Consider the following 15,179-nt stretch of genomic DNA (forward strand, 5'->3'; position numbering starts at 1 on the left):
AAGCAAATAATTATAATTATAAGTGGCAACAGGCAATCGGTAATTGCAAAATGGATTTGCTCCTGCGGGCAAAACAAGTTGTATGACGACATTCATGTACTCATTCGAGATACTTTATGAATACCCGCTGATAAATTGCTGGCTGACAAGGCGGAGCTGATCGACTGAGCGACTGACTGACTGATCGACCGATCGACCCAACAGCGGCAGCAGCTGATTTGCTAGACTATTCATTTGTGTGTCGATCAGTTCGTCGTTGTTGTCTTTGGCTTTTATGTTCTGTGGCACACACATAAACAAATAAATCATGATGATAACAATTAATTTTGATTATAATTTTTCAACAGCTCCGTCAGCTGTTCAACAGTAAGCTGCATAAATTTGTTCATGTCGCAAGGTCAGCGAGTGAAAAATTAAAGCATGCAACATTAATTTGATTTGCGTGCGAATCGTGACGCTTTTGGGGAGTGACTGCTCTCTGGTGCCGTAAAAGATACAAAGCATACATATTTAAAATACTTATATAAGTCTACAAATTGGCCAATAGCATTTGGCCATAATATGCTGACAACTTAATCTATAGCCAAGTCCAAAGACAGGAACATGACCAAACGCGCCATAATTAAAAAAAAACAAACGTCACATTTTGATTATTTGTATGCTTTATTTTTTTTGTTTTATACTAGAGCTTAGAAGGTCAGAGGCTTACGTAAAGGGGATTGTTTTTGAATAAAAAAGAATATCAATTATTTTATAATCATAGCTTATGACATTTCTTTGTCTCGGTGTAGCTATTTTTTTCATTAACATTTGCTTAAATTAAAGGAAATATATTTCAACTTTTGTAAATTTGAGGGATACTTACATTTTTGGAATTGAAGATGTTTTGAAAGTATAAGTTTTTTTCTATTCAAATTCTTAGCTTAAACATTCAGTTCTTGGTGACGCCCCTGGCTGCCAATTGCTTATGCAAATGCTCTAAGGCAGCTGGCCATACACACATTTGAATTTTCTACTCGCTTTGGCTTTTAATTACCAGCTTGCAAATCGCATTTGCCTTAATATGGTCACAAAACGCGAGTCCAAGTCTATGAGTTGTTGGGGGTACTGAACGACGGCTATTCATACTACTCTCTTGACTGGTAGGAGGCCCGCTTAGGAAGTAGGAGAAGCGACGCAGACCTTTTATGGCCTGCTTTGGGAAAGCGGTGAGAAAGCAAAGTCTCAATCTCCGCTAGATACTCAGCCGTGTTGGCTAATTGTGAGCATCGCTTTGGGCCAGCTTCTAGACAACTTGTTGGCGTCGCTGTTAACTGCGCTTTGCGTTGGCGCTGGGTTGACTTTGGTGCGGGGGCGTCGCGACGTTGATTTTATTTATATTTTACGTAAATTTATTATTACAAATATTGTTATTGCCGCTTTCAAGCGGAAATACACTCGAAATGCCAGCCTAGCCGCCGCCCACGCGCCAATCCGATCTAAAACAACAACCACCTGCACTCTCGGCCGCTGCGCCGACTCATTCATTCATTCATTCATTCACTTGGGCAAGTGGAAGCTGGCGCATGAGTATGATCTTTGTCTATGGCCAAGATAACCACTTGCGTGGACTCGACTGGCGAACTGTTGAGCGGAAATGCCAAGCTATTAAGTTGTTGTTTCTAATTAATTTTATACGCATTTTCATTCAGCTTTAGATTTTTTTTGTCAAATATAATTTGCATAAGTGACGGCCGCCTAGAAAGTGTCCCTGGCTTTGGGCGTATGCACGTGGGTTATTTTAATTAACTCGTAAGCCAGCTTATGAATGGCGTAGTAGACTATTTCTTGAAAATACATATGTAGGAGAGTTTGACAAACTATCTAAATAATATAGTTGAATATATCAGTATTTTGTATTTGAAAATAAGTATTGGTTTATTGTATGCAAAGTGATAAATGATATGACACATTTCCGTTAATAGTAAACTAACAAACATTCTTAAAAATAACAACAAATTAAATGAAAATAATTGTTTTTTTCTCGTGGTAATAATGGATAAAAGACTATGAAGTCCAAAAATAATATGGAGAATATTTTGGGCACTGTTTAATGACAGTTCAACCAATATGTATGCCATTCATCAATTTTAGTGTCAGAAAAAAGCTTCCAAGTGGAAATGATGAAAGATCTGCTTTATGTGAGTTTCGCTGAGTGACATTATTACCGTGGGCACATAGATCAAACATCTGAATGTCTAAGCTGATATGGAAATTTAAATGGATTTGTTGTAGGCGTGTTTTCATTATGTTGGCCAACACAAAACTTTGAATGCCTCAATTTTACTCACACCGATTGCTCAATGGTCGAATAGTTTATATAGTGCTGGATTAATAGATTGTAAAATCGGTCAGATTAACTAATGACAACCAAATGAGTGACAATTCGAGAATTAATTCCTGTCTAATTTTAGCATGGCTGCGCATAAAAAAACAAAAATAAATAAAATAATATGAGAGCTATTATAATCCAAAACTAATCGTATATTAATATTAATACGTATTCGCTGGCTGGCTGACAAAGCATAACAAATCATGGGCAGGCACGAGAGGTGGCAAATGAAAAAGTCAAAGCACGGGCAGAGGCAGATCTTGGCCAAGTTAATCGTGAGCTATGGTTTTGACTGTGTAAGTGTGTGAGCGTGCGTGTATGTGTGTGTGAGTGTGTGTTATGTCTGCTGCTCATTGAAACGTGATTTTGACTTGTGATTGCCCATTTGTTGCTTTTGTAGTATTTTTATACCCTGAACCCATTGAAAATTGTTAAGAAGGGTATGATGTTTTTGTGAAAATGTACGTAACAGGCAGAAGGAAGCACCTCCGACCCCATAAAGTGTACATATTCTTGATCAGCATCAATAGCCAAGTCGATTTAGCCATGTCCGTCCGTCCGTATATATGAACGTAAGGATTTAAGAACCTATAAGAGTTAGGGATTTAAAATCTAGAAATTTGTGTGGCTGGTGGGTAGAGGCGGCAGCAATTAGTGCGGCTTAATGCAAGTTCCAACCCAACATTTGTTTAAAAATGTATCATTATTATTTCTTATTGGAGTTCGAATAAGAGGGTTCAGGGTATCCCCTGGTCGGGAGCTCCCGACTAGAACCTATAGATTGTTGTTGTTGTTGTTTTTTGTTGACCGTCAACATTTAAGTCATTTAACATTACGTATCAGCTGTATGTTGCCAGCTGTAATCCCCCAGCAGCGCTGTCGTCATCGACTTGGCTGCTGGTTTTGTTTGTGTCGTTGCTTTTATTGATTTGGCTTCAATTAATTACGCTACAAATTGGCAACGAAACGTAACCGCAGAGACGCACAAAACCGTTCCAATTGCCACCAGTAAATGGAAAATGCAAATCTCAATCGGCCACACACTGAAAATGACATCGGGTTAGGATGCGGCTGTGTGGGATGTGATTTGTGCAAGTCCTTTGGATCGGTAAATGTCTGCCGGTGGCATTAACTCATCAGCGAAGGCAATGATAATCCAAATCAGGACAAGCACGGTGGCAAATATTGATTTGTAACAGTAGAATCAGCCCACTCTCAGTCCGCACCAGCTGCCAATTCTAATTGCTGCAGTGAGGTTGAGCCATGGAAATGAGCTGCTGCCGGCTGACCCACTGAAGAGCGAATTAATGCGTATGCACACTGACAGGCGGCAATAATTTCAGCAACTTGTCAATGCTGATGCTCATCAAAGCGACTTCTCATTGGTCTGCTTGGGGACTCTTTATGTCGTCGCCCCCGAAAAAGTTGACAACACGCCAACCTCAACATTAACGCCAACGCCAAATGCTAGCCGACATTCTATATAGTCTGTATTTTCGATATGTGCGTGTCTGCTTTATAAATAAAGTGGCTGAAATAAAGAGGTAAGTGCTCATGTTGGCAGGTGAGGTGCCCACCTCGGGAGACAGCCGCTGGGCGAAGGCGTTGCGAATTGGGTTATCTACGGCACGGACTATAAATTTGTATAGAACATTTTGATTTTATTTCAACTCGTATTTTGTTTCTAATCTGTCTAAGGGCAATAAACATATGGCTTCGCAAGTAAATATATAATAACAGAATTGTTTAAGCTCTAAAAAGTTCAAGTAATATATAAATATTACATTATAGTTTGTGCATTCAACCTTATTTCCGTGGAAGACCTAATGTACGTGTAATGTAGACAATAAATATATATTTCAGAGCAGTGACAAAGAGATCAAAGTTCAATATATAGTGTTGAGTTCGAAAAATAGTTTTGATTTGATAAATAATCTGTTAGATTTGTTCGAGCTTGGGCTAGATATAAATATATTGAATACCAATAAAGTTAGTAGAATATTCAATTTCGGATTTTCAACATAACATATTCGTTTTGAGAGGACAAGTACGCAAAAATTGCTTAATAAATTATTAGACTTCGAAAAAGTTAATATATTATAATAATAATAATATATATTATTATATGTATTTAAATGTGAATATCCCTTATGTTAATGTATTTAAATCTAATTCAAATTAATAAAAAATAATCATATAAATTGGACTTATTGACCGTTTTTAGTGTAACATATTAAATTGGCTGGCAACACCAAAATATGTGAACTGAGCTTGCCATATTTTTATATGAACTATTAATTTTATTATTTGTTATTCGTTACAATTTTTTTTAGAGTTTAACATACTGCTGGTGAATAAATAAATATTTGCTTATGTTCATATTATATTAAAAAGTAGAAATACAAATTGGGCAAATAATTGACATAATTTCAACAGCAACTCGCAAGTATCTAAATCCGATTATTGAATAAAAATTTTTGAAATTGTTTTGGGTTGTCTGTTCATGGTTCTAAATATTTAAAAAAATGCTTCACGGAACAAGTACATGATGAACTACAGGCGATACGCTTTGAACTGTGTATAAATTGGTCTGTCTTTGATCTTGCGATGTTGCAATTTCCTTGCAGTTACGCATATCAAAATGCAATCAAATGCAAAAAAAAAAAAAAAAACACTCGAAATAAAAATAAGCATGAAATATGAAGAAATATGGTAAGGTGTTAAGAGGGCTATTAAATAATGACAGCATCTATTTTTATATGACTGAAGTCAGTTATTTAAAGATCATCAAGCTGCGAGCGGAGAGCGTCGGTGTTTGAAACAGCACGAATGTCGCCTTGGGTTTCGGCCTGTAATTGCAAATAATCAGCGTCAATTGGCGTGGCCAAAATGCTGCGACGCTGGCGTCGAGGTTCACAGCCAAAAGCCAGTCGAGCGGACAAGAAAAAATAAAAAATATAAAACAAAAAATAAATAAAAATAAGAAAAGAAAAGAAAAGACGCCAAATCAAGTGGCCTACGCACGGGTCCACACAGTATGAGACACCTACCCAGGGCAATAAAAACGCGTTTCAATTTCAAATTGATTGCCAGCCGCTTATTATTATTATTTGTTTTTTTTTTTTTTTTTTTGTATTTTATTGTTATTTCGAATTTAATGATTGTTGTTTCTGTTGGTGTTGTTGTTATTACAGTCACTTGCTGGGCGCTAAATACTCGTGCGAATTTTTTTGATACTGGAGGCCACCGACGTTTCGGCTCCATTTGCTAGGCGCCACCCCCATTAAAATACACATTTTTGGCACGTTTTTCTATTTGTTTTTCTTGCTTTCTCGCCAAAATATCGCCATGGGCGAGGTGAGACGCCGGCCATAAGACGCAGGCAAAGCCCCCAACCGAAAATGCTCATTAGATAAACAAGCAATCGTGATCTTAGGTCGGCGCTAAGAGTTGGCCAAATCAATTAGAGCTTGCGCTTAATGTAAATACCTTAAATATATTAATTGATTAGCTTGGCTAGCATGTTTGGAATTTTTAAGCAGTATTCTATCAGAAAATCTCACTTTTATTAAATGCATTTTTACCATAAGAAATTATTAACGGCAATTATCTGGCGTTAGATTGGAATATACATACATGCATTTAACGTTTCCTGAATTTGTGTAATTATTTCCTTTGCAAATGCTGAGGTTCACTTTAATTCTCATGAAGTAATTGCAACCCAAGAACGTTTTGTAGTTTTAAAAATGATTAGTCTTTTTTTTATCGGTTTTTCTAATGGGTTTCATGTCTGTATGTTGAGAGTAACAACTCTTTATATAAAATGTTTCGTTCTCTATGAGTGACTGATTAATAGGTGAGCAAATCATTAAGTTGATGATGAAGCTGTATGCTAAGATGTCTCTCTGGGAAATGCCAAGTGGGAAACAACCACCGAAAATGGATGTATGAAAAATGTTTCATTAGGGTTCGATCGGACTCAGACTCATTTTCATAGATCTTTTTGAGAAATTGTGTGGTGTTTTAGAATTCCGAAGAATTTTTATTTAAATGAATTTCAGACGTGTTTCACACTCCTGGCTGAGAAAGAGAATTTGTTACCAATTTGGTTGCTCTTCATATAACTTGTGTAAGCAGTTCCTGTTTGCCCTAATATTCTAAATTGGCGTGAATATTCCACAGTACGTGCGGTATTTTTTTGGAGGGTTTGTTTTGGGTTTTTATTTTCTTGTGTAGCGTCCAATTGGCTACCTTGGCTGACCAGCTTTCCCACAAGCTGAACATTTGAAATGAATCAAAGTTGTAGCCTGTATTGGCCAGTTCTTATTGCCTTGTAGTTACATATACGACGAATACTAGTAGTACACTCGTAGTCAATGTTTGTTTTGAGTTGTGAGCTGTACCCTTTCCAAATATGGGCAGGCCGCCATCACACACTTGTAAGCCAGATTGTGTGTGCCGCTTGTGCTGGCTTGTGCAACATATCCAATTGGAAATGAAAAACTCTGACCTACTAATCACCGAGCCAAAAAGCCAATAAGAGTCAACAACAGCAGCGGCAGCAGCAGCAAGTGCCGCAAAGCAGACACCGACAACAAACAACTTCGACAGCCCAAGAAATCAAAAGATGGACAATAACTTTAAACCAGTTTCGCACCGTTCGAGCCTAGTTGCAAGTTAGCCTAACGCTTTTCGCTTGTACTGAGAACTGTTTGCAGCACAAATTTGTTTTGAATTTGATTATATGAAGTTATTGGGCGCACAGGTTGCCCCAATGCGACAGAGCCATAGACTGAGCCAGCCCCAATTGACATTTTATGCCGCATTAAACGACAACTCGTACATGGGACAGTTGGACAGGCAGACAGACAGACACGCAGACAGACAGAGAGACGGTGACTGAGGCCAATCGCAAATTACGGCGTTTCACAAAAATTATTATGTTAAATTTAACTGGAAATAGCACACAAGGACATTTGCGCATGCGCCCCCAGACGGCGCCAGTTAGTCGACGACGGCGTCGCCGATTGTTGGTTAAATTGATGATGACGACGTTGTAGACGGGGCTGGGGCACTGGAAGGCAAAGACGGAGTCGCACAGATTATCGTAGCTTTGTTTTGGTTACTTGCTTTGGCATAAATTTCAATTGCTCGCATTTAACAACAATTTAAAGCAAATTAAATTTTGTGCAGCCGCCGATGATTGGCTGCTGATAGGCGTGTGCGAATTGTGCCTACCCAGCGACACAGAGCGCCATCTATTGGCGGTTGGCGCGGGCAGCGCTGCCATGTGCATATAAAGTAATTTTCTGCTACATTAGGTTTGCGTTCGGCGTTTGGCGTTCATCGTCTGTAAGAGAGCACATGAAGGCAGATCGGGAATATCAAGTAGAACGACTTTTTGATACGCTGCCTTAAGTGAAACAATAGATATCTGTTCAGTGGGCGTCAGCGTGTGATATATGAGGTATTTCTATACATTAAAAAGTTTGATCGATTGAATCTTTGACAACCCTTTTCGGTAATGTTTATGGACCATAATCATAAAAGACGTTTAGATTAACATTTCTGTCGTTTTGACCATAGTTGTTTTTCATTAAAATTAAGGCTTGTGGTTCATATACGAACGTATGAATGATTCATCTCTTTTGCACATATAAGTTTTATCATTAATTCAATAAGAACATCCCGATTTTTAGGTTTTTCTTAAGCTTATGAGGTTATTTCAATATTGAACATTTGTTGGCTATGTTTACAACTTTAATTAATAAAATAATTTTCATATAAAATGTAAGCTTTCTATAGTCTGCATGCCTTACATATATTTTTTAAATTTTACTCTTTTCCCCAGGGGAAGCATATATTACAAATTCAAAAAGTATCCCGAAATCAGCAAAATGGCTAAGATATGCGTAGAAGAAGGAAAGCCAATGTGATATTAATAATATTAAAAATCGCCAATCTCGAGAGATTAATGTTATAAATTACTTAAAAAAGATGCATGACCAGTCTTAATAAGTCTGTAGAATTAATCAACCCAATGGAAAATTTGGCTGCTATATTAGCTTTCGACTTGGACGGGGAGAATAGTAAATATTATAGGTAGATTATAATAGAATAGATCTCCGTTAGAAGCTTTTTGGCCAATCTGTTATGCCCTAGTTTGTGAAGCGCAACAATTAAAAGAAATTATTATAGATTTGTTTTGGAGCAGCGACTGCTGCTTCTGCTGTTCGTTGGCTTCTTGGCTGCGTTCCACGCTGCCATTTGCCAAGTAAATCGCCCACCAGACAAAAGCAACCGGGCAATACGGCAGCTTCGGCAGCAACCCACATCAAATGCTCCACTTAGACGCGCTCCATTGTTTCCGCATTCGATTAAAAATGATAAATGCCTCATTGCGCTCAAGTGAAAAAATAAGAAAAGAAAAGAAACGAAACAAATACCACAGAAGCAGTCACTGACTGAGCCCAGTTAGTTTGCCTTGGCTGGCTGCTTGGCTGTGGCAATTGCCTCCTTTCTTGACCATTTTTAATGTCTCGTTTATGGATGCTGATAAGTAAAGAGCACGTCTTTTCTTTATTTCCCATGCTACAAGCACACTTCGATCTCTGCAGTAATTATTTGATTAATTTTATTGCTTGCTCAGTTTTGTGTGTGCGCTGGTTGTGCGTGTGTACGCGTGTGCGTGTGTTCGCTTGAGGGTCTTTTTGGCGTTCTTAGTTAAATATATCGTTTATGGTTTTATTAAATTGAACGCATTAATTAACTGCCAGCACTCTGGGCAGTAGGCAAAACCAAAGTCAAAGCACTGCCTCTAACAGATGCTGTGCCCTCACAGCCAGCATATCCCTCTTGTTTTCAGTTCAATTAATTGCTTAAAGCTCGGAAATTTGTGTTTTCACATGATTATTTCAATTATTTATGAGCCGTAATTGCCTTAAATTTCTGCCACATGAATGCCCATCATTTGAGCCAAACCTATTAGCCGTGTTGCGGCTAACGTATGTGATTGAAACTTAATGCAACGTATGTAAATGCCAGACTCCTGGCTACATTCTAAAATTTTAACTTGACCACAAATGCAATTTTGCCATATATTTAACATTTTGCGGGCGTCAATGCGTCATTGACATTGGCATAGAACACAGGCAAATGCGCAAATCGACCGTAAATTGACTAAATATCAGGTGATTCCCTACCCGGACACTTTAATGGCCCCATTCTCAAAATAGTTTAGGGAATGTGCGGTTTGCTTGATTATGCGAACTGTTAAGAAGCTGTTTGCATTAGTGTATTTTCAATTTAGTGTGAATTAATATTTTAATTTAATATCTAGGGGTTGAAATGGTGTGACTTGTTATTAAATACTAGAGTTTATTTCATCCTATTCCTGCCCAGTCAGGTTTCCTTTTTAAACAGGTTCAATTTTTTCTACTCGTTTTACTGCGTACTACGTTTTCAAGTAAATTTCAGTTTCAAAATATTAAGATTTACCAAAAGAAAAATATATTCAATTCAAACAATTTACAAATACCAGAAAAAAATCTTAGCCTCTTGCGCATTGTTTAATGATGATTTCCATATTTTACATTTGTATATTTTCTGATTTTTCAACTTTCAAAAGGTAATCATATTTTTATAAAACAACTAAACGTCATTAAATGAAAATGAAATTTTTAACGTGAAATTGGTTAAAATCGCAAATGCCTTTTGTCGCGCAGTTCTCAGAGCTTGCCAAGTGCTTATCATCTGGTTAATGTTTTTACTGCTTTATGGTCTGTGATTGGACAATTTATCCTCATTGCAACTAATTTGCCACACTTTGGCAAAAAATGACTTCATTTTGCGCAAAGCTGCAGATGCACATTGTTGTTGTTGATGTTGCTGTCGGTGGCGTTGGTGGCTTTTGTTCATTTGGACAGTGGGCGCAGTGTGTCCAACTAATAAGCATAAAGAGTAAACAAGTCCATATAGGGTTATTTCGGTCAGCAGCAGTATTAAGTATTGCTTGCAGTGCCATCATTGTTTTGCTTCCTTTATTTATTTTTCAGTTTTTCTACCTTTTTTTCATGCATTTTTCATTTATCCATCCTTGGCTTTTGCTTTCGGTCGCTGGCATTGCAAATTGTCAAACCGTTATGCGCCGGGAGAAAGTGCCTGGGCCCTTGGGCCTTAGGTGAACTCCAATTGCAATGCGTTGGCGTTGCCATTTATTGTGAATTATTAAAATTATACAAGCAGCTCCTTAACAAGACGAAAACGTCGACGAAGATCGCGGCGAGAAAATGAGCAATGCGACAGTTGGATCTGCATTTTATGCAGAAGAAACTGCATCACAAATCCCAGTTCCCAGTTGCAGTCACCAGTCCCACTGCGGTTATCGCCATGACAGCTGTCAATCAATTGCTCTCGGCAACCAAAAAATAAAATAAATAAATAAATAAACCAAACAAGAAGAAGAAGGAAAGAAGTAAATTTTATATAAATAAAAAACTGATGCATTGCAGTACGAGAAAGTTGGCGACTTTAATTGCGCCGTCCGTTCAATTAGCGGTACAAGTGATTTTATAGCGCCCGCTACCAATTTATTAACAATACCAAAATACCACTGCTTCTTAAATCAACTGGCAGTTAAGTGCTCCGAATGTGGTGGCCAAGACTTTGGTTACCTGAAGCTGGGTGTTGGCCCAGAAATTAAGAGCCATAAAAGGACGGCTGCAAGTGGTGCGGCATAAAAATGAGGCACATTTTGACAATTACTTTATTTACGCACTGTATTTACTTTGATTTATGCAGTCTGCAGTTGCCAGACGACGGTCCTCGAGCCACATCGAATTGTTAATTGCACCAAAATGCAAATTTTTTTGTTTTTGTTGCTTCAGCTTCTTTTTCTGCAGTTCCAGTTTCAGTTTTGGTGCTGCCAAAAAAAGATAAACAGCGACAGTTTTTACACGGGCATCGATAAAGTGGGCGAGCGTGTTGGGCTCTGTCAGACCTTGTTGCCCAACTGTCCTGCCTGTCCTGCCAAACTCATTAAAACGAATCCTTTTAATGGCCAAAAGTTTGCTGCTACTGCTGCCATAATCAGTAAAATTAAGGCCTTGGCAGCTGAAGGCAGAAAGCTGTTCGTTGCCAATGTCGTTACCATTGGGGCCAGAACATTATACAAAAATTGACACAAACAGAAGCTGGCTAGTTTTGTTATTTTTTATCCCACATTTTCTATGACCTTTATATCATATTTTATAATATTTTCTTTTTTTTTTTTTTATTGAAAACTGTTTCTTCATATAATATATAATATGCACAAAGATAAAGTTTCATACATGATTTATTACCAGTAATTATATTCTGTGCTTATTATACCCTGAACCCATTAAAAATGGGTATAAGGGTATATTTTATTTGTGCAAAATATGTATGTAACAGGCAGAAGGAAGCATTTCCGACCCCATAAAGTATATATATTCTTGATCAGCATCAATAGCCGAGTCGATCTAGCCATGTCCGTCTGTCTGTCCGTCCGTATGTATGAACGCAAGGATCTCAGAACATATAAGAGCTATAGACTTGAGGTTCCAAAACGACATAACTCCGCGCGGAGATATGACGTTCCTAAACGACATAACTCCGCGCGGATATGATATGACCTTCCAAATCATCACGATTTTTTTCAAAATCTAGGTCGGTGCGAAAATCGAATCTTTTCCGATCGTTTTTTTTAATATCTCGGCTAATAGCTGTCTCCGCGCGGAGATATGACGTTCCAAAACGACATAACTTCCGGCGGAGATATGACGTTTCAAAAATACATAACTCCGGGCGGAGATATGACGTTTCGAAACGACATAACTCCGCGGGGAGATATGACGTTTCAAAACGACATAACTCCGCGGGGAGATATGACGTTCCAAAACGACATAACTCCGCGCGGAGATATGACGTTCCAAAACGACATAACTGCGCGGGGAGATATGACGTTCCAAAACGACATAACTCCGCGCGGAGATATGACGTTCTTAAACGACATAACTCCGCGCGGATATGATATGACCTTCCAAATCATCACGATTTTTTTCAAAATCTAGGTCAGTGCGAAAATCGAATCTTTTCCGATGATTTTTTTTTAATATCTCGGCTAATAGCTGTCTCCGCGCGGAGATATAACATTCCAAAACGACATAACTCCGGGCGGAGATATGACGTTTCAAAACGACATAACTCCGCGGGGAGATATGACGTTTCAAAACGACATAACTCCGCGGGGAGATATGACGTTCCAAAACGACATAACTCCGCGCGGAGATATGACGTTTCAAAACGACATAACTCCGCGGGGAGATATGACGTTCCAAAACGACATAACTCCGCGCGGAGATATGACGTTTCAAAACGACATAACTCCGCGCGGAGATATGACGTTTCAAAACGACATAACTCCGCGGGGAGATATGACGTTCCATAACGACATAACTTCGCGCGGATATGATATGACCTTCCGAATCATCACGATTTTTTTCAAAATCTAATCTAATCGAATCTTTTCCGATGGTTTTTTTTTTTAATATCTCGACTAATAGCTGTCTCCGCGTGGAGATATACGTTCCGAAACGACATAACTCCGGGCGGAGATATGACGTTTCAAAACGACATAACTCCGCGGGGAGATATGACGTTCCAAAACGACATAACTCCGCGCGGAGATATGACGTTCCAAAACGACATAACTCCGCGCGGAGATATGACGTTTCAAAACGACACAACTCCGCGCGGAGATATGACGTTTCAAAACGACATAACTCCGCGCGGAGATATGACGTTTCAAAACGACATAACTCCGCGGGGAGATATGACGTTCCATAACGACATAACTTCGCGCGGATATGATATGACCTTCCGAATCATCACGATTTTTTTCAAAATCTAGGTCGGTGCGAAAATCGAATCTTTTCCGATGGTTTTTTTTTTTAATATCTCGACTAATAGCTGTCTCCGCGTGGAGATATACGTTCCGAAACGACATAACTCCGGGCGGAGATATGACGTTTCAAAACGACATAACTCCGCGGGGAGATATGACGTTCCAAAACGACATAACTCCGCGCGGAGATATGACGTTCCAAAACGACATAACTCCGCGCGGATATGATATGACCTTCCAAATCATCACGATCTCTTCAAAATCTAGGTCGGTGCGAAAATCGAATCTTTTCCGATGGTTTTTTTTTAATATCTCGGCTAATAGCTGTCTCCGCGCGGAGATATGACGTTCCAAAACGACATAACTCCGCGGGGAGATATGTCGTTTCAAAACGACATAACTCCGCGGGGAGATATGACGTTCCAAAACGACATAACTCCGCACGGATATGATATGACCTTCCAAATCATCACGATTTTTTTCAAAATCTAGGGGAGATATGACGTTTCAAAACGACATAACTCCGCGGGGAGATATGACGTTCCAAAACGACATAACTCCGCGCGGATATGATATGACCTTCCAAATCATCACGATTATTTCAAAATCTAGGTCGGTGCGAAAATCGAATCTTTTCCGATGGTTTTTTTTTAATATCTCGGCTAATAGCTGTCTCCGCGCGGAGATATGACGTTTCAAAACGACATAACTCCGCGCGGAGATATGACGTTCCAAAACGACATAACTCCGCGCGGGGATATGACGTTCCAAAACGACATAACTCCGGGCGGAGATATGACGTTTCAAAACGACATAACTCCGCGGGGAGATATGACGTTTCAAAACGACATAGCTCCGCGGGGAGATATGACGTTTCAAAACGACATAACTCCGCGGGGAGATATGACGTTCCAAAACGACATAACTCCGCGCGGATATGATATGACCTTCCGAATCATCACGATTTTTTTTCAAAATCTAGGTCAGTGCGAAAATCGAATCTTCTCCGATGATTTTTTTTTAATATCTCGGCTAATAGCTGTCTCCGCGCGGAGATATAACGTTCCAAAACGACATAGCTCCGGGCGGAGATATGACGTTTCAAAACGACATAACTCCGCGGGGAGATATGACGTTTCAAAACGACATAACTCCGCGGGGAGATATGACGTTCCAAAACGACATAACTCCGCGCGGAGATATGACGTTCCATAACGACAGAACTTCGCGCGGATATGATATGACCTTCCAAATCATCACGATTTTTTTCAAAATCTAGGTCGGTGCGAAAATCGAATCTTTTCCGATGGTTTTTTTTTTAATATCTCGACTAATAGCTGTCTCCGCGTGGTGATATACGTTCCGAAACGACATAACTCCGGGCGGAGATATGACGTTTCAAAACGACATAACTCCGCGGGGAGATATGACGTTTCAAAACGACATAACTCCGCGGGGAGATATGACGTTCCAAAACGACATAACTCCGCGGGGAGATATGACGTTTCAAAACGACATAACTCCGCGGGGAGATATGACGTTTCAAAACGACATAACTCCGCGGGGAGATATGACGTTCCAAAACGACATAACTCCGCGCGGAGATATGACGTTCCAAAACGACATAACTCCGCGCGGGGATATGACGTTCCAAAACGACATAGCTCCGGGCGGAGATATGACGTTTCAAAACGACATATGACGTTCCAAAACGACATAACTCCGCGCGGAGATATGACGTTCTAAAACGACATAACTGCGCGCGGATATGATATGACCTTCCAAATCATCACGATTTTTTTCAAAATCTAGGTCAGTGCGAAAATCGAATCTTCTCCGATGATTTTTTTTTAATAGCTTGGCTAATAGCTGTCTCCGCGCGGA

The sequence above is a fragment of the Drosophila virilis genome, chromosome 2, assembly GCF_030788295.1.
Source record: "Drosophila virilis strain 15010-1051.87 chromosome 2, Dvir_AGI_RSII-ME, whole genome shotgun sequence".
NCBI classification, from domain to species: domain Eukaryota; kingdom Metazoa; phylum Arthropoda; class Insecta; order Diptera; family Drosophilidae; genus Drosophila; species Drosophila virilis.